Genomic DNA, 21581 nt, shown 5'->3' on the forward strand with positions numbered 1-21581 from the left:
CACAACTCTAGTTGCCATCTATAATTGCCCAATTTAAATCACTTTTAAGAATGAAAAACTGAGAGTTTTTAAAAAAGGTCATACAGTCAATGTCACAATAAGGTCATGATATAGATTTTATTTTTGGAACATGACAGCGCTATTAGCGTAAATCATTTATTAGAGTGTTTAAATGGTATTGTATTTTGCCAGAACATCCCCTGAACATAGTTTTATTTTGCTGACTCTTTCAAAGACCCTCCAGATATGAGCTACCTTGGAATAAACCCCTTTTGACTCTCAGCTAACAAGAAAGTACCCGTGAGCCACATGGACAAAATGAAGGAATACATTATGTGAGAATAAAACCAAAATCGTATTCTGTGATACTCCCTAATCACCTTAGTGTTCACTTTTCCCCCCAGAAGTTATGGGCCAGCCAACAGTTTTGCCTTGATAACACTTATTTTCAAGTTGGCTGAACTACACAATGTGGATAAATTGATTATACATTACCTTCGGCAGATTCAGCAGGCTGTACATTCAAAAGCATGACTCCTATAATAAGGACTAGAGCCAGGCCATAGAACACCTTCTGAGCCATGGTTTTGTGCAGTCTCCTCAATTCAGTCTGTTTGTCAGATTCTGGATATGGATTGCTCTTCAATACTTTAATGCCACTTTTATATCCTCAGATCTGTTTGTTTAATGGTTTGATATTTTTGCATAAGCATATTCTCTGTTAATTAAGCCACATACTATGGTAGTAAAACTAGTCAGCAGTTGTATGGTACATTGCCAAACAGGATGATGTATTTTACTATGGTTGCCGATGGACCCTTCTGGCACTCATTTTAGGGCACCAGGACTCTTGATCCTGATTAACTGCTTTTTGGCAGGTTATTTGTGCTGTGTAAACTGTGCGAGACAGTTGCAGCCCTCTTTAAACAACACTAATGGGATGTCTGGCTTTGCTGCCAGTGAGAGAGTGGGACAGAATATTGAAATTATATGAATGTAGTGAGTCAAGGCTCTATATGCGGTGGGTGCGCAGCAAAAACGACTTTAAAATGGGCCCCAACCAGGCCGTATCTTTCTGATCTTTAACTTTGCAAGCAAACACAATGATTTCTTTCTTAACAATGAGTAAATCAAACCTTCAAGCAATCCACGTCAATGATTCATTCACTGTTTAATTTCACACATTTTACTTCACGTTGAACTGTGTACATGTCCCTATTTCCTAAGAGCGTTTTATTCACCTAAGTACTGTATTTCTGTATTTTTGTTCTTCATGGGATATATTAAAAGCCCATACTGCAAACTGAGTTGCCTCTGGTAGTCGGGTGATTTCAGAACGTGGGTGAGTGTCAATGATAGCGCGACAGAGAGTTGTGGATAAATGCAGTGTGAGGTTCTGAGAGTGCTAGTTTTTGGGCCATACATTTTTTGGTCTCTTCAAGACATTTTGTTTACTGTTAGTAGGCTTGGAGCCTTCCCATTAGTTAACATTGGTGGGCTTCAAAGCTACTCTCAAGTGCTTGCTTCCTGCTGGTTAGTTCTGCAGTCCACACTTCCCTCTTCTTGCAATGTGACCCTCCCCTAGAGCATGGCCCAAGTACTTGTGTCCTTGCACTGCTCACACTTTTGGGGCTGTTTTTTTCTTTTTGTTGAGCCACTCTAGAGAGTGTATCTTTCCTAACTGACTTTTTCATTTCCTTGTTGTGTTAGGCTTTCCAGCTTGTCTTTGTTTATCCCGTAGGTACTCGTTATCTGTAAACAGGCCTTTAAATCTTGTTCTTATCTTGTCTCATTTGCTGTACATTAAAAGATAGAGGTCAAATAAGACAGAGGTCAAATGTCAGGCTTTGTACTCTGTGAGAACTTGTTGTTTACTTTTCTTCTGCTGACTTCAAAGCGAAAGAATGTATGTGACAATGTTCACACTTTTGGGGCTGTTTCTTTCTTTTTGTTGAGCCACTCCAGAGAGTGTATCTTTCCTAACTGACTTTTTCATTTTCTTGTTGTGTTAGGCTTTCCAGCTTGTCTTTGTTTATCCCGTAGGTACTCGTTATCTGTAAACAGGCCTTTAAATCTTGTTATTATCTTGTCTCATTTGCTGTACATTCAAAGATAGAGGTCAAATAAGACAGAGGTCAAATGTCAGGCTTTGTACTCTGTGAGAACTTGTTGTTTACTTTTCTTCTGCTGACTTCAAAGCGAAAGAATGTATGTGACAATGTTCCTATTGAGTTCCTATTCAAGAGTATAGGCTGTATGATGGTATCTTTTCTAGCGCACAATTAACATTAACTGTGCTGATATTTCAGAATACATCAGAATGAGAAAAATAGAAATTATGTACTTCTTTGTAATTCTGAAGGGTGATGGACAAATGTTTTAATACATTATCACTTGTGTGCAGCAAAATGGTATGTCTGTGCAAATGTAATGCCCATTTTAAATTTTAAATTGAAAATGTGTTGTTTGTAATGGAAGTGAACTATCACACCATGCATAGTCCACACTACGTTACTCTACTTTACACAACCCTCTACCAACATCTACAGCACTTCACTCTATAACACTCTGCTCCACTCTATGCCCTTCCACTCTGTGTCATGCCCCGCCACTCCATTCCATTCCATGACACTCCACCGTAAGACACTCTATGTCAGGGCTCGTTACTTCACTCTACACCACTCCACACCCCTCCACTCTTCCACTCTATTTTGTCCCACTCTGCTTCAATGTACCCCAACTCAATCTACCCCAGTCCACTTCACTACAGTCTACCCCACTCCACTGCAATCTACCATTCCTATCTACCATACTCTCATCCACCCAATCTACTCCAATCCACTCAATCTACTTCACTCCACTGTACCCCACTTCACCCTAATCTACCCCACCCCACTCTTTTCCACTCCAGTCTACCCAACTCTTCTCCACTCCAGTCTATCCCACTCTTTTCCAGTCCAGTCTACCACACTCTACTCCACTCTAATCTACCTAGTCTACACCACTTGAATCTACCCTACCCTACCCTACTCCAATCTAACCCAATCCACCTACTCCACTTTTTCCCAATCTACTCCATTCTAATCTATCCCTATATACCTCGTTCCACTCTACCCCAATGTACCCCGATCTACCAAACTGCTATCTAACACAATCTACCAAAACTACTCTTGTCTACCCCAATCCACCCACATGTACCCCACTTCACTCCAATCTACCCACCCCATTCCATCCCAATATACCCTACTCTACTACAATCTACCCCACTCCACTACAATCTACCTGACCTCACTTCCATCTACCCCACTTCACTCAACCTACCTTTCTCTTCTCTACTCAATCTACCCCACTCTTCACCACTACAGTCTACCCCAATCTACCCCAGTCCAGTCTGCTTCACTCTATCCCAATGTACCCCACTACAATCTACTCCACGCTACCCTAATCTACCACACTTTACTGTAAACCAGTCTACTCCACTCCATGCTACCTCAGTCTACCCCACTCCATCCGACTCTAAACCAACCTATACTGCACCACCTAACCCCAGTCTACCCCACTCCAGGCTCCTCCAGTATACCCCATTCCACTCTACCCCAATCTATCCTACTCCAGTCCACCCCATGCCACTCCACACCACAAATGTTTAGCCATGCAGCACAGCAGCCACACTGGTGTACAACATGGCTAAAACACATTGCCAAAGCCAATAGCTCTTGTATAGGAGAGACCTATTGGCATTGCTATTGTGAAGTAAAGATGCTGAGACGATATATTAGACATAAAGAGTGTCTTTATTCCCAGTCATCTGCTCTCCACAACTGTCAACTGCCTCACAGAACATTCTACAGTAAGCTCTAATATAACTTTCAAAGGGAAAAGGAGGAGGGAGGAATATACCATTATATAGGTAAAATGTAGAGTGAGGAAAGGGGAAAGAAAAAACTGATTACAACACATTTCCCAATGGCGTAAGGAAAAAACTGTTACTTTTGGTTACCATCAACTTTAACAAGGTTATCACTGCTCCATATTTGACCATTGTCAATTTGATCAACATTTTTGTTAACTTTTGTCAACTTCAGTGTCGGGTAAAACTTACTGTGATCTATTTTCTCTCTAGTCGGTAGTTTGTCTAATAAAGAGTCACCAACTTCCCAATTACGGTCCTTGACACCATTTTTAGTGTCATATAAACTTTTGTACTTGAGTTGATGTTTTTGTACTCTTCTACTAATTCCCTGTGTATTGGTTGAAACTGGCTTCCCTCCACCCAACTATAGGGGATTCATTTTTGTGCTTGGCTCTCTCCCCCCGATGGAGACAAAAGGAGATGTTCCAGTCACTAAGTTGGGCGAAGTGTGATATGACCAATTTCAGTCGTGTAAAGATTTGTCCACGTCATGACCATTTACAATAGCTAATTGAATGTGTTCCTTAATCTTACGATTTGCGATTTGTCCTTTCAACTAGGCCATTGGCCTTCGGGCAATATAGAGCAGTTTTTTCTTGTTTGATGCACAACTCTTGAAGGAATTCTTTCATTTCCAACTAAGTGAATTGGACGCCATTGTCCATAACTAATGTTTCAGGAATCCCTTCATTGCTGAACAATTCTCTCCAAAATGTGATGAGAACATTTGTAGTAGTGCATAAAACGAACTTATACATTATCCAATGGGAAGTGTGGTCAATAAGTAAAATCATGAATCTCTTTTGAACTCCCATGTACTCCATAGGACCAATTATGTCCATGGCCAATTTGTGCCATGGTACACTCTGTACTTCCACTGGGGATGAAGGCACTTTAAGTAGTATCTTAGTTTTATCACCCCTAGCACAGCTCATGCAATTTTTTACTTTGTGCTCAACCATCGAATCCACATTTGGAAACAAAAAAACTTTTGTTACTTTTTTTTTGTGATACTCCTGCCAAGGTGTCCTGCGTGTGCTAAATCAATGATCTTGTCTCGAAGACCAACAGGTGGCACAACTTTTTCATTTCAACATATCTTGTCATTCAATCAGTCAATCAATCAGTTAATTTGTAAAGCGCACTACTTACCCGTAAGGGTTTCAAGGCGCTGGGAGAGGGGGGTGCTGCAGCTACTGGTCGAAAAGCCAGGTCTTGAGTTGTCTCCTGAAGGCCAGCCGGTCTTTGGTTTGTCATAGGTAGAGGGGGTGGGTGTTCCAGGTCTTGGTGGCGTGGTGGGAGAAGGACCTGCCTCCAGAAGTGGTTCTACGGATGCGTGGGACTGCGGCCAGGGCTTGGTCAGCGGAGCGGAGTATCCTGTTGGGTACGTAGAAGGAGAGTCAACTGTTGAGATAGGCTGGGCCGTTTTTGTGGAGTGCCTTGTGTGCGTGGATCAGGAGCTTGAAGGAGATCCTTCTGTCGACGGGGAGCCAGTGCAGGTTCTGCAGGTGGGGGGTGATGTGGTCGTGGCGCGGGACATCGAGGATCAGGCATGCAGAGGCGTTCTGGATTCTTTGTAGTCTGTTGATGAGCTTGGACAAGGCTCCGGCGTAGAGGGCGTTTCCGTAGTCGAGTCTGCTACTGACTAGGGCCTGGGTGACTGTATTCCTCGTGTTTGTCGGGATCCATCTGTAGATCTTGCTGAGCATGCGGAGGTTGTTGAAGAAGGAGGAGGAGACTGCGTTGACTTGTTTGTTCATGGTGAGTAAGGATGACTCCCAGGTTGCGTGCGTGGTCGCTAGGGGCCGGGGGGTCCCCAGTGATGTAGGCCACCAGGAGTCATCCCATGCTGAGGGGTTGGACCCGAGGATGAGGATCTCCATCTTGTCTGAGTTCAGCTTAAGTCGGCTTTCCTTCATCCAGTCGGTGACGGCCTTCATTCCCTGGTGGAGGTTGGATTTGGCGGTGAGAGGGTCCTTTGTGAGGGAGAGGATCAGCTGCGTGTTATCGGCGTAGGAGATTATGTTGAGGTCGTGCTGTCGGGCGATGCGTGCTAGTGGTGCCATGTAGACGTTGAGCAGTGTCGGGCTGAGGGAGGATCCCTGTGGGACACCGCAGATGATCTCGGAGGCCTCGGACCGGAACGGGGGGAAGCGGACTCTGAGTTCTGCCGGAGAGGAAAGAGGTGGTCCAGTCATTAAGTCTAGAAAGCTCATGCCTTACTTCCCAGAAACTTTACAATTCTTCGGCAATGTCTTTGCAATGTTCTGGCCAACCATTGATAATGAGGTCTTTGACCATATTCTAATTATTATCACTGCACACACAATTATTCCATTCCTCTCAGTAATGGCTGGTAATTGTACTTCTAACATAGGAACATCCAGGGGTTCATACTGAACATCCACTTCTAAAGGTGCTCTGGAAAGAATGTGCAATTATATTTTTTCCACCCGGTAGGTATACAATTTTGAAGCAATAACCTTCCAAACCTAATATCCATTTGGATATGTGGGGAAAACCACAGTGTGTTTTTTTGACAGAGAACAGGATTGTGAGGGGTATACAGTCAGTACAAATTGTGAATTTTATGCCCCAAAGATAAAACTTGAAATGTTGAACAGCCCAGAAACAGGCGAGGGCCTCTCTTTCGACTACAGAATAGTTACGTTCTATAGTGGTTGAACTGAACAACGTGAAGCAAAAGAAATTATGGTTTCGCCATTTTCCCCTTTTTGTGACAATGTGGCACTCAACCCTTTGTTAGAGGCATCTGTAGTAAGGATTGTCTTTTTTGCAGAGTCAAATGAATCTAATGCAGGTGACGGTATAATTTCATCTTTTAACTTGTTTACAATATCACTGTGCTTTATCCGCCATGTAAAGTCATTGTCTGTTCTCAAGAGATCACGAAGACACTCACACTTTTCAGAGAAGTTTTTAAGATACTTAGGGCCATATGTGTGAAAGTTTTGTTTTGCGATTCTCAAATAGCGATTTTTTGCGAATCGCTATTTTTTTTTTTTTTTTTTGTTTTTTTTAAACCGTTTATTGCAATCTCAAGAATATACAAGTATGGGCCTACAACCTTCCGGCCGGCCGCTAGAATGACAGGAGCATATGACATACGTTCAAAAACACTTGGCCTTACAGAAAAGCAGAATCAGGAGATATCAACGTCGTGGGCCACATCACTCTGACCCCACAATACGGTTTCATTTTATACAAACAACACGAAAAATCACACCAGCAAGGCAACCCGCAATCGAAAGTAATAGCACGTGCTCCCCGAATGGGGGACCCCAGCCATCCACAGGAGTCTAAAGAGGGGAAGGGGAACAGATCGAGGACTGGGGGAACTCTGTGCGCTATTTGAGAATCGCAAAACACTATGTATGTAGAATTTGCAAATAATTTTGCGAATCCTACATATTCCTTAATTGCGAATTGCAAATTGCGATTCGCAATTAAGGAATACTTTCCCATTCATTCCTATGGCCTAGAGGCCCATAGGAATGAATGGGAAGACATTCTCAATTCGCTCAAAATCGCAAATTGGGAATGCAATTTCAAGGGTGCCAGGGTGTCAAAAGGACACCCTGTTGCATCCCTGAAAGGTGTATATGTGCACAGGTGGCACACATACATACCCTCAGGGCATGTATGTGCATCACATGGCACTTTGAAAAATGCAAAAAAGTGCATTTTTCAGAGAAATCGCAAGTTGCCACCACTTGCAGTAGGTGGTAATTTGCGATTCCTTGAGCCCAAATTGCACTTTTTCTGTGCCTCTTACATTGCCTTTAAGGAATCGTAAAATTTGCGATTCCTTAAATGCGATCGCAAAATAAGGAATGGCAAATCTTGCGATTCCTTATTTTGCGAGGCAGTTTTACCTTAATACATCCCACTTAGCTAAATTGCGATCGCAAACACCAACATCCTGCGAATTTCAGCATTTGCGATCGCAATTTTGATTAATACATATGGCCCCTAGCCATGTATTCAATTAAAACCCCAAAAATTTCAATTCCACTGTTTTTTGGGTATGGCGCATCCTTCACAGATTGAATTAAAGTATATTTATGCCTGAATCCTTCATGTGATATGGTGTGTCCAAGGTAATCTACAGAACTGACCTTAATCTTGCATTTGTTCTGTTTTACGGTCAAAGCAGAATCCATGAATCTTTTAAACACTGCTCTTAAAATGTGATCATGTTCCTCTATTGACGACCCATAAACTAAGATATCATCTTGGAAGCAAAAGGTTTTTTCTATGTCATTTAAAATCCTGTGCATTATTTTCTGAAATAGCTGCAGCAGCAGAAGCCAGGCCAAAAGGCATCCTCGTGAACATGTATGCCCCAAACAGAGTGGTAAACACAGTAAGGGGTCTGGACTCCGGATGAAGCTCCACCTGATGATATGCCATGAATAAGCCAGTTCGTGTTGGAACCTCTTGTTTTAACCATTGACACTGTTTAAAGACCTGGCTGACTTTAAAGTTCCTTTTACCTTGTTTTGTCCTGGTCTGCTCACCGGGAGCACTTCTCCCGGCTCCACCTCCTCTGGTGCGCGGTGCCCGTCCGTGCGAGCGGGCCCGCCCACCTATTTCCGGCGAGGTTAGCGCTCTAGTTTTCGCGCATCTACTGCTTACATAGCTCACGCTGGCGCGAGCGCGCAGCGTGTGTTGGTACAGCTGAGAGCTAATCGGAGTGTGAGGTTCGGGCTGCGAGTGGGCTCCTGATTTAGTGGATTGCTGTGTGACCACTTTAAAAAATTTTTTAGCTAAAGTGACAGTTTGTGTTGGAACCTCTTGTTTTAACCATTGACACTGTTTAAAGACCTGGCTGACTTTAAAGCTCCTTTTTCCTTGTTTTGTCCTGGTCTGCTCACCGGGAGCACTTCTCCCGGCTCCACCTCCTCTGGTGCGCGGTGCCCGACCGTGCGAGCGGGCCCGCCCACCTATTTCCGTCGAGGTTAGCGCTCTAGTTTTCGCGCATCTACTGCCTACATAGCTCACGGTGGCGCGAGCGAGCAGCATACGCGCGCAGCGGGCGCGCCAGCGGCGTGCCAAAGGCAAGCCCGTCTGCGCCCGTCCGCGACAGGATCGCGCCAGACGTCCTGCCCTTGGTCGCCAAGCACCCCCTGCATTATATCGGGAGAGGTTGATGATGCTACAGGTGAGAAGCATCCCCCAATGTATTCCCCTATATGGGCATGAGGACATATGCAACTATCGGTGCCCGGGCTGTAACTACTCGGTGGTCAGAGAGGCCAGTATTGTTGGAGGAGAGCTACTCACCGTCCCATGTAGGACTGGGGATAGAATAAGGGTGGGGGGTGGATCGAAGACTGCTCCATACGACTCACAGGCCCGAGCATCTATCCCTACCTCGCAGGCACACTTAGGTAATCACCTGCTAGGGATTCTCTTAAACTCACGTTCCGTGACTAAACATCATGTAGAACTGGAGCTGCTGCTAACGGCTCTTTCCCCAGACCTGGCTTTTATCACAGAAACGTGGACCAATGTGGCCTCCTACCCAGATTGGAACTTGGCTCTGCCCCCAGGCTATGCGCTATACTGCCTGGATAGAAAGGACGGCAGAGGGGGCGGTTTAGCTATCATCTATAGAGACCACCTGAAGTTACAGGTTGAGGTGGTTGAAAACTTGGATGCTGAAGCATTACAATTCAGTATTTTTTCTAAAGATATAACTGTCTCCCATGGGCTTTTAGTCTACAGACCGCCTGGACCACGGGCCGTCTTTTTGGGGGCCCTCCAAAAACATCTGGAGTCCTGTACTAAGTTCGATCCTTATATCATTCTTGGGGACTTCAATTTTCATCTGGAGGTCAAGAATCTCTCGTACAATGCCAGATTGTTGGACAGTATGGAGGGATATGGTCTCAGGCAGTTGGTCTCCGACCCGACCCATATTGGGGGACATACGTTGGATGGTCTTTTTTCTAGCCATCCTGACCTTTTATATCTTGGGACAGAAGCTCTTCAATGGACTGACCATCGGGCTGTGCTTTTTAGTGTTGGAGTGAAGACTAGACTTGGAGGGGGTCCGCAGAGACCTGCCAGAATTATGTTTAGGAGATGGAGTAGAATCACACATTCTTCCCTTCTTGAGACGCTGGGTACTCCCCCCCCCCCCCACCCTGGACACTGATAATGACACAGCCGCTGCACAGTTTACGGACTGGATCACTAATGCTGTTAATCAGGTCGCTCCTCTCCAGGTAGCCACCCAGAACAGACGTTCGCCTGGTGCCCCTTGGTACGGCCCAGAGTTGAAACGTCTCAAGGTGGAATGTAGGCGGCAGTAACGGTTGTGGAGAGTAAGTTACGACAGGATCTGTAAGCAAGCTTATGGTCTGGCATAGTCTAACTGTAAACTCGCCATTCAGAATGCTAAGAGGGATTACTTCTCTCGGAAAATCTCGGAGGCTGGCAATTCATCCAAGGAACTGTTTAAAACAGTATCTTTCTTGGCGAATTCCCAACAGACGAGCCAGTTCAGACCGGATCAATTGTTCTGTGATCAGCTAGCCGATTTCTTTAAAAAAAAAGGTTACTACTATCTATGCTGATCTACTAAACACTGTAGGTCTCCCGTCTCCCCCTCTTGAGATATCCAGCTGCAGCCTGTCAACTATCCCTACCTTGTCCAGTGATCAGGTTGGGATTCTTTTGGGCTCTATAAAATCGGGAGCCGCATCAGACCTCTGTCCGCCTTATATTTTACTGCAGGCCGTTGACAAGGTTATACCTACTCTTACGGCTTTGATCAACCAAGTACTAGCCGCGGGACATTATCCAAGTATGTGGAAAACGGCGAGCGTAAAACCCCTTTTGAAGAAATCCTCGCTTGACCCCGCAGAATTTTCTAGTTACCGTCCTATTTCCGGCCTTCCTCTAGTGGCTAAAATCGCCGAGAAGGCCATAAACCAGAGTCTGATGGAGTACCTCGATAAGAACGATATACTGGATAGGTCCCAGCACGGCTTCCGACCCAGACACTCCACGGAATCGGCTCTCATAACCACAGCCGAGGGGGTTAGAGATGCAGTGGATGGAGGGGGGCGAGCGGTGCTTGTCCTTCTGGACCTGTCCGCTGCATTCGATACCGTCAACCATGAGGTACTGCTCCAGCGTCTAAAGGGAGTTGGGATTGTGGACCGTGTGTGGGCACTATTGGCGTCCTTCTTAGATAATCATACACAAAGCCTACAATGGTCCTGGTTACGTTCGGCAAATTTTTCTCTCCCGTGCAGAGTTCCGCAAGGGTCAGCGTTATCCCTGACCCTTTTTAATATCTATGTTAGACCTCTGGCTAGTCCGGTCAGATGTCATGGATTCACGCTGGTATCCTATGCGGATGATTCGCAGTTAGTAATATCAACTGTGGACCACCCCGACCAAACAGCGGCCAAGTTTCATGCTTGCCTTATTGACGTGATGGATTGGATGCGCCTGAGCTTTTTAAAAATCAACACGGAGAAGACGGAAGTGATGGAGTTTGGGAAGGGTCCTTCAATCTGGAACTCCCTCTGGTGGCTGGCGGCAGCTGGGCAATGCCCCCTCCCGGTCACTAAGGTAAGGAACCTGGGTGTGATTCTGGATGATAAACTGGATATGTCTGCCCAGATCAATAGCTTAACGTCATCATGTTTTTTTCTCCTAAAAACTCTGCGGAAAATTCTCCCATATATCCCTCAGGCGCTCCAGAAGACTGTGATGGCCGCTCTGTTTATGTCCAGACTGGACTACTGCAATGCCATGTTTCTGGGGATGGATAAGTTTCAGGTGGGAAAAATCCAGTCCCTACAGAATTCTGCAGTTCGCGTTATTCTGAACCTACCTAGGGGTTGCCCTACCTCTGAAGGGAGGAAATCCCTGCACTGGCTTCCGGTCCAGCAGAGGATCGAGTTTAAGGCTCTCTGTTTGGTTCACCGGGCCCGTTTTGGGGGCGGCGCCAATGATGGAAGAGATAGATTCAAACCCAATCTCCCGCCTCGCACTTTGCGGTCTGCTAAGGAAGGCCTTATCTGTACCTCCAGATTCAAATTGGCTAGATGGGGTGGTTGCTCTTTTGGCAGGCGTGCAGCAAGATTGTGGAACCTCCAGCCTTTGGAGCTGCGACTTCAACCCGATCATGCCCTCTTCAGTAAAATGCTGAAGCATCGCCTATTTCAGGCCCAACCATAATTTTGGTTTGCTCTCTTGCCTGACTACACACACCACAGCGCCAAGACACCTTCGGTATTAGAGCGCTTTACAAATTTCTTTATACTTATACTTATACTTAATAACAGAGAAGACTTTGGCATCACCCATGGTACTTACCATCTGAATTATATAAAGAAGAGGAAATCTCTCCACCCATATATGGTCATTTCGACTGCGTATATCCAAGCACAAATGGATTCCGTCCCCATTGGCCTTAGCCGCTAAAACAATGGGGGCCAACCATTCAGAGGCCTCTACTGGTTGTAGGACACCCATATCACATAGTTTATTTAGCCCCTTCTGCAATGGCTCTCTCAACATAAGTGGAGCTGGACGTGGTTTGTGTACAATAGGTTTAGCACCTTGTCTAACTTTTAATTTATGTTGGAAATCTTTCAACAAGCCAAGTTTTTCAGATAACAATTCCAGGTATTCTTTGCAGATATAATTTGTCCCATTAGCACGCTCAACAAGAAGTACTTGATCCTTATATTGGGATCTAGAATAATTCCTAACTCCTTCAGATGATGCCAACCTAAAAGATTGGACCCTTTTTTTACGTCATACACTCTACCACAAGCGGATCTGCCCTTGAAGACAATAAGCATCCTCACCATCCTGACCAGAGGTATAGCTTCTCTGGTATATCCTTCTGGTGAGATGTCATATTCTGACATGTTAAGGTTAGAAGGGTCAAATCTGTTATTAAAATCTTCTTGGTTAATTAAAGTGAAAGGGGAATATGAATCAGCAAGCATGACTACTGGCTTATTGTCCAGGTACATGGTACATTTAGGATATCTAGGACTAGTATCACAATCAGTATCCTTCACTTGAAACACATACTTAGGTAACAGGTCTCCATCACTGCAAATAACTTTTACCGGATTATTCTCTCCATCTCTGCAGACCTTAGCAAAGAGCACTCTTCTATTGCACTTTTTATATGTTACATTGCAAGCAGTACAAAGAATGTTGTTTGCTAGGTGATTAGATGTTCCCACATCTGAAACATTTCAAACTATTACCTTCCTTAGTGGGTTTGGTTATCTTAACCTCTCTGGTTCTGACATTAAGCACTTCACTCTCATTGGGCCCGATTCACAAAAGTAATTTGAGACAAAATCCTAACTTTACGACTTTTGGTATTCACAGAAGGCATTTAGGAGTACTAAAATTAGCATTTTGTCTCAGTTAAATTAAGTTTTGGTCTTAAGTTTAACATAGACCAAAACTTAAGTTTAACTGAAACAAAATCCTAACTGTAGTACTCCTAAATGCCTTCTGTGAATACCGAAAGTCGTAAATTTAGGATTTTGTCTCAGATTTCTTTTGTGAATTGGGCCTAGAATGATCATCGTGTGCACAATTGGGGTTCTGAATGTTTGCAACTACTTCATTAGGTGTTTTTATTTCCTTGATAAACTTAGCTGTATGTTCTATGGATTGAGCTATGCTAATCACCTCCCTTAATGTAGGATATTTTGCCAATGATTTGTCTTGGATGCGGCAATTATTTGTGCATCTAACTAATTGATCCCTGATCAAGGAATCATTAACTTCACCAAATTCACGTAACTTTGTTAGACCCCTTCGTGCTGCTACATAGCCAGTGACAGACTCCTGTTTTCCTTGGATACGACTAAAAAACTTATGCCGTTTTAAAACTACATTTAGTCTGTCAACAAAATGCATTTATAATTTTAAGAGAGTAACATTAAAAACATCTTGTTCTTCTTCTTCTAACTGTGGTTCTGGTAATGTCTCATAAATGTTCCTACCTTGAATACCTAAATTATGCAGTAATACATGTTGTTTACGAACAGCAGAAAATCTTTCGCCACACATGGCAATTAGATACGACTCAAACAATTTTATCCAGTCTTTCCAATGGATTTTTGGTTCCCCAAACTCATTCAGAAACGAAGGTGGTTGACTCATAGCCGGCACAGCCATTGTCAAGACTAATAAGAAGAGGACGTAATATTATAATGAAACAATAGTGTATGGAACAACAACAACACCGTCCTAAACAATTAATACTTCACAGGTTTGAGAAATTAAATGTAACATAGAACACTATAATGAAGACGGTGTGCTGTCACAGAGAATAAGGTAGTGGCACACAGAGATCAAGATGTCACCATGAAATGTCTATACTTTCGAAATATGTGGCAATGATATAGATTTCATAAAAGGTGTGCGTAACACCGTGAAAAACAATGGTACACACAGGAAGGCGTGTGTGTAGCTGTTAGATTTCTACCCAATGATGAATATAATTATTGTCAACTTAAAAGGTGTGCGTTTCACCGTGTAAAGAGCGTGTGCACACACTGTACTGGAAAGCACTATATTGAAGGTGTGTACATCACCGTTAAGGCACATTTAAAACCAAACAAATCTTACCTGACAACTAGTACGTATAAAACAATCATCCAGCAAACGGTTCAATTAAATTGATGGAGTGTATAAAATGAGAAATGTGCGCAGAACCAAGAACCATTGTGCCCGGTACTTTCAGTCACCTGATGATTTCCTCCATCAATATAACTCTGAGGAAGGATTGCTGGTTGTTGAAGGTTTACTCACAATGTGAAAGCGAGCTAAATGAGCAGCAGGAATTACACATGGGCGTGACTAAAAGCGTTAATCTGCCTCAAATCTTTCTTTCTGAAGGAGGCGTAGAAGATACACCCACAACGTGAAAGTGTGTCAACTGATGTCCTGGGAAGAAATACGGGGCGTGACAGGACTCTGTTTTGCGTCCAGGCGTTCTTACTGGAGGAGGTTTTCCTTGCTAGGTGCACACTCCGGTCCGCAACCTTACGGGCTGGATACTTTAGGCATGAAAACAACAGAATTCTGCCTCTGTTTGAATTTTCTGAAGAGGCGTTTCATCCCCGCAATGAAAATGATGGCTGTAAGACGCCGAGACGATATATTAGAACTAAAGAGCATCTTTATTCCCAGTCATCCGCTCTCCACAACTGTCAACTGTCTCACAGAACATTCTAAGGTACGCTCTAATATAACGTTCTAAGAGAAAAGGAGGAAGGAGGGATATACCATTATTTAGGTAAAATGTGGAGTGAGGAAAGGGGAAAGAAAAGACAGATTACAACAATTGCCAATGCTTGTTGCTGTTCCTCCAGGGTCTTCAAATCTTTGGCATATCAGCAGACTGCACAGAGCAGTGGCCACATAAATGCCAATTGTAGCTACTGTTCTACAGAAATCACCCGAGTTTGCGAAGAGGACAGTGGAGAGCTATGATGAAATATTCAAACATTGTTGGGTGAAGTTCTGAAGGGGGTGCATCTCAACTTGATAATTGCTGTTAAACTTTGCTAGCTTTGTGATTTACAAAAAAAAGAATCTGAAAGGGATCCCGCACTGTGGCATTACCTATTGTAAGTGGAGGGGTCCTATGCCCACATACTAACTCAAATAATGACACAGACACTAGTGTTGGTAGAACATAATTGGCATGGGGGAACATCCTTTACCACCCAGGCATTGCATCGCAATGCCTTTACATCGCGGGTAATACAACACAAGTCGTTACAACGACTTGCGCTGGATTGCGCTCTAACCTTAGGAATAGTATGATTTACTATTCCAACACCTTCCCTACTGTATGTAGACTGGTGTTGGAATAGTAAATCATACTATTCCTAAGTCCATCCAGCGCCCTCCAGTGCAAGTCGTTGTAATGACTTGCATTGTAAAATCTGCGATGTAACGTTCCGCGATCATTTTGATCGTGTTGTAACATCACATATTCGGCATGGGGCATGTCAGCCCAGCCCCTTTTATTAGTAGGGTCTCTTGACTGTTAGAGCCTGTGTTGGGTATAGGGTGGGTCTTAGCACTGCCCCAAGGGAAGGCTGCTGCATGACATGTTCAGCAGGACACTTCATCACCCGAAATCAAAAAGAAATGACACAGAGTCTAACCTTTGGGGGAACAAAAACAAAAACCCGAATTCACATAGTCCATCAGTCTCTAGACTCACTCAGCAGGACAGCAGTAGACGCATGGACGGATGATACTGGCTGCAACAGGCCATCTCTTCTCATATTCATACTTCAACATGTCTGAGAAAGTATATTACACTGGTTCAAGGATATTGAAAATCTTCTGTCTACAGGCCAGCTGTAGTCATGTCCATTGTGTGGAGTTGGCTCCCTCTGCTGATGCTCCAGATGATTTGTGGTTGGTATCGAGTGTTCAAAAGCAGGGTGCGTCAGGAGCGTTGTCAGCGTCCATGGCAAAGATTTCATTGGTGGTGTTGCTTGTCTACTTCATAACAGTCTTGGCATGCTGCAATCTGTTGTTGAAGTCTCAGCTGTTAGGCCCTAGTAGCTCCTGGCATCCATTAGTGGGGCAGTGTCAAATCCATCTTTTGCATTCATATAGGCTCTTTATTTGGGTTTCAAAAGACCCGAGTGTGGTCTGTACTGAGGCTGCATGTGTTCCACATCTGGGCTGCTGCAAGACCACTATGGATCCACTGCCTAATAACTCATGAAACACAGGGAAAGATGGGTCCTTATCAAGACACACTCTCACCTCCAGGATCAGGATGGAGGCACGGTAAGCAGGTGAGGACTAATTCTTCAGAAAGTCAATGGTGCTTCGTGCCTTGGTGGCACTTCTACCATGGCATACAGCCAACCAATGTCTCTGTGCACTCCGACAGTGCTCTGGTTGCAGTGTAGTGCAGGGTCTCTCATGCCAAGGTGGCAGACCCTATTCTCCTTCTGGGATCACAGACCATATGTGGTGGTCTCTGTAGCTGGGTACTGCTGTCCGTCCATCGCTATGTGGCGTTGCTGCTGCTCCACTGGTCTCTTGTCTGCCTTCCTTTTGGTTATGTACTTCTTGGACATATGCCACTTCTTGTCATTGGATTTCATGTATTTCACAATGCTGCTGTGCTTGTTAGCAGGGTCCCTTGGTGCTTGGAGGGTGCAGATTTTCTTTTCAATTTCTTTTTTCTATTGAGCTTCCCAGCTAGCACCTACAAGTCTTTATTACTGTTGTGTGTTTAGCCTCCTTCTTTCGGTGGCAGCAGTTGACCACCAGGGAGTGCAAGTGCTCCTCTGCACTAGTCTTGGGTCCTTCTTCTCACTTGGCTTCAGTGCAGTCATTACTGTGAGATGATGACCCACCACTCTACTTATATACTGCAAATCATAGCAGACAGACGTTAACCTCCTTGATTGGGGACCAGTGGCAGTCCTCCTACTCCTAGTATCAGCAGTGGCATCGCAGGGCACCTCAGCAGGTAGGCCTGCTCCTTGATGCTCATATAGTCTCTTCAGGAAGAGCTGGAGAGCAATGGCCTGTGCTTCAATGCTGGCAAGGGAGACAAACAGTCTCCTTTCCTACCCACAGTTGTGAAGGCAGATGTTCACTAGGGGGTATGCAGCGCTCCTTACCTCTGATTCAGACATGGGCACTGTAAGTGAGACAGGCTCAGTTCTCACCTAGTCCTCAGCCCTATTCAGGGTCCGTGGGGCCACCTGCTAGTTCTCTTCCTTTTTAGGCCTCTCTGCAAGCGATCCAACGTATGCCAAACTCTCTCCAGGAGCAGGTAGTCAGTTTATTTCACATTTGATTGCCACATTGACAGGTGGCTATCTGCCAACATGAGGTGGTGGTGGCAGGGTTTGTCAGGTGGTTTACAGCACTCCCTGGACTCACCTCAGCTTTCCTTTACAGCCACGTTCTCTGCTGCAGCACAGGATGGGGAGAGCTATTCTTGCACTTGGTGAGTTTATGGAGAGGGTAGGGCTCCTTGTCTTGGTGTGTGCTCTGTGCGGTGCTCCCAGTGCTTGGTTTGCATCTTCCTTTTACTTAGCGGCAAGCAACAGCAGGTGCTGCAATGTTTGGGCAGGGGGCAAACAGTCTCTATTTCTCCCCATGGTGGTGACAGATGGCCACCGGGGGTGCAAGGCACTCTCTGTGCTTGTCCTGATTTTTCCTCTTTTTCACAGGCGAGGTTCACCTCTCACGTACATGAGCATGTTGTGCTTCTGGTCTGTCTCGATCCGGTGAAGCGGTGAGATATGGAGGCGTCGTACCACATGCTTCTCTTCATCTCCCGCGACGCATGTCATGCCAGGTACTTATCCGCACTGAAGAAAGGAAGGGCAAAGGACTGCTACACCCCAATGTTCTTGGCCAGTCTGTGCTGCAAGCTGCATATCTAAACGTGGATGACAGCGGGGAGTACTAATCGCGGATGTCACTCTCCTCGCCAGCTGGTTGGCTTTCTCCACTTATTGCATCATTCCAAAACCTTAGTGCCTTGGTCGCTGCCCTCCTAGAAGGGGAGTTGAGGTGCTCCGGAATCCATCTACCCATCCCCCCCAGATTCTGTGCTCTCAGCATTGCAGAGTGTGGGGAATAAATACCGGGCCCAGGGCACTTGCACACGACCCCATTTATTTGCAGGGTCACCCAATTGGGGACACCTATGTTGCAAAAGTGTGGGGTTGGTGTTAGCACTGCCCCTAGGGATGGGCTACTGAATGAGGTGTCCAGCAGTACACTACAACTATCACAAAACAACACAGTTCTGGGAATGGCAGCCAATGCATGTTTAGTGGTGATGCTGTAGTTCATTTCTCCTGTCTTCTGCCAGAGGTTAATGATTGAGACTTCTGTCAAAAAGGAACAATTCTTGTTAGAGTAACTGCCATTGTGTCTCAAAGTCTTGCAGAATGATGTCTCCTTCATGTTGAGCAGGACATCTGGCTCGGAGGTACAGGGTCAGTTAAATTAAACTCTGTATGCCTCAGGCAAGCTAGTTTTTTTCTTTGTTTCACAACGTTCAAACATATCTAAATTTGTTTGACTATGCTGGCACAATTAAACATTCAGCCATATTCTAACCACTTTGTTCTCAATTCGCAACTAAAAAGTAAAAGGTCGTGCAGAGAGTTACATGTCTAATTGAACATATTTTTCTTTTCTTTTTAAATTCAAAAGCGTTCTCTGTAGTAGTCCTGAAAATCTAAACCAGACACAGGTTTCCCAACTTGGACTCCTATTCCCCCTGTGCAGAAATCTACAGATGGGAGATTTTAGCACAAAGGGTGGACTTGCTGTGCAAATGCACATTTGTGTCTTTTTTTACTTTGCAGGGAAAACATTTTACCCTGTAGAGGAAGCGCTTACCCTACACCGTCACCAAATGCTATGTTATGTGTATTTTTAAGCACACTTTCACCCGTGAGGGTATTCTAGTGTTCTGCAGGTGTGTGCGCCTAGCTCTGCCTATGGTAGACTGGTAAGTTGAAAAGCGAGGTCTTCAGCTCCTTGCGAATTCAAGAAGAGAGGAGTAGGCTCTGATGAAGAGCTGGAATTCTTTCCATGCTTTTGGAGCGACAATAACTAACCTGCTCTTGTTCTGTATATGCGTGGCCACTTGAGTCCGGCGGAGCGGAGGTGTCTGCCTTCTTGGTAGAAGGAGATGCAACTTTACCGCTAGGTGGGGTCTGAATGTAGTGCCATAAATGTGTATGTGGAAGTTTGAATTGAGGGTGTTTGTGAATCAGGAGCCAGTGTTGTTCCCTGAGGTGTGCTGTAATATGGGTCAAATGTGGGAGGTTGAAGATGAGTATGGCTACTGAGTTCTGGATGGTTTCTAGTCTTCGAGTTGCTTGGTGATCCCAGAATAGAGGATGCTTCCAAAGTCCAACTTGCTGGTGACTAGAATATGAGTTACAGTTTTTCAAGTGCTGCGTTGCAGCCATTTGAAGATTTTCCTCCGTATCTTCAGGGTGTGAATGCAGTGATGGCATTGTCTTGTGCAGTCATGTCCAATTTTTTGTTGATGATTATTCCAAGGTTCCTGGTGTGGGTTTTGTGTGTTGGTCTGAGTTCGGCCGGCCACAAATTGGAGTTCCATGGTGTGGTGTTTTTGCTGAAGGTCAATACTTCTATCTTGTCAGTGTTAAGACAGTTGGCTTTCTTCTAGATAGCGACTTTGGTCATGCAGGCAGTGAACTTGATTCCTGGGTTGGAGTTGTGAAATCTGTGTAGGAGAGGATGTTGATGCTGTGTGTGTGGATGACTTTGGCCAGAGGGAGCATGTATGCATTGAATTGGGTAGGGCCGAGCAATGAGCTTTGAGGTACTCTGAAGAGAATTATGTGGGCTTCGGAAGAGTAAGGTGTCAGGCTGACAACTTGTTTTTGATCCTTTTGGAAGGAGCAGATCCCACCATCATGGAGGCACCTGATGAGGATGGGGTATGAGACCGTGTCAACTGCTCCAGAGAGTTCCAGGAGGATAAGGGCTGCCAAGCCTCCTCTGTCAAGGACCTTGCTGATGTCAACTGTAGAGGTTATAAGCGGTGTTTTTATACTGTGATTGGGACTGAATCCGGATTATGTGAGGTTGAGGAGTTGTGGTTAATAAGGTGGACAGTGAGATGTCAGTTGATTAGTTTCTCTAAGACCTTTCACATGCATGGTCGGAGGTAGATGGGTCTGTAGTTGGGAATCGTGGCTGGGTTAGCGGATGGTTTCTTGAGTGACAGTGGCATGTTTCCAGATGTACGGGAAGGATGCCGAGTCGATGGAGGCATTGCAGATGATTTTAGTGCTTTGCTAATTGGTAGGAGACTGTTGGTGAAGGCGTGATGGCGGCAAGTGTCAAATGGAGTCTCCGAGTGGATGGTATCCATGATAGGAGCGATTTCAATGATGGCCTGCCACGAGGTCAGGGTTCATTCATTGGCTATGATGGGAAGTTGAGGTGAGACGGTGACGGGGTCTGGTTGAGTGTAGAGGTTGTTGTATATGGAGGTGATTTTGTTACAGAAGAATTCTGAGAACTTGTTGCAAAGCTCTTGTGAGGGGGTGATGCTGCTGGAGGTGGCAAGAAGCACTGTAAAATATTTGATGAAGGACGGAGTGCTGAACATTGCAAACACTCACCCCCAGTCACAGATCTGGGTTGAATCCATCACTGTTGTTTAGCTCACTGTGCCACCCCAGGTCAGACACAGCTATATGCAAATCAGTCTTGATCCTTTGCCTCATGGGAACAGTCCAGACTGAACTGCCAAGCCATGTCTTCTCTGGACCAGAAACAAGCATCCTGGGACCGGTTTCGGGCCAACAGCCCTCATCAGCCAGGCTATCTTGAATCCTGTGGCAAAGTAAGCTAGGGACCCACGTCTGGGCATACCCTGCCAACTTAGGGTGAACAAAGCAAACACAAGGAGATGATGGACAGAGTGCTGAACATTGCAAACACTCACCCCCAGTCACAGATATGGGTTGAACATATCATCGTTCTTTAGCTCACTTTGCCACCCCAGTTCAGATTTCCTTGCTTCTGTTAGTGCTGGCATTGATGCGATCTACAAGAGCTGCGTTCTTGGTGTTCCATATCTGCTGGT

General features: G+C 45.0%; 2 long non-coding RNA genes across 2 annotated transcripts in view; both read right to left on the bottom strand.

Moving 5' to 3' along the window:
* LOC146801678 (uncharacterized) overlaps positions 1 to 637 on the bottom strand; it is a 31353-nt gene extending 30716 nt beyond the window's left edge. The window contains exon 1 of the long non-coding RNA XR_014967637.1: positions 496 to 637. This is a non-coding gene — a long non-coding RNA (uncharacterized LOC146801678). The remainder of the gene's footprint in view (positions 1 to 495) is intronic.
* The window catches only part of LOC146801676 (uncharacterized), a 522872-nt gene that overhangs the window by 277576 nt on the left and 223715 nt on the right, over positions 1 to 21581 (bottom strand). The window lies entirely within an intron of this gene.

The sequence above is a fragment of the Triturus cristatus genome, chromosome 8 (assembly GCF_964204655.1).
Source record: "Triturus cristatus chromosome 8, aTriCri1.1, whole genome shotgun sequence".
Taxonomy (NCBI): Eukaryota; Metazoa; Chordata; class Amphibia; order Caudata; family Salamandridae; genus Triturus; species Triturus cristatus.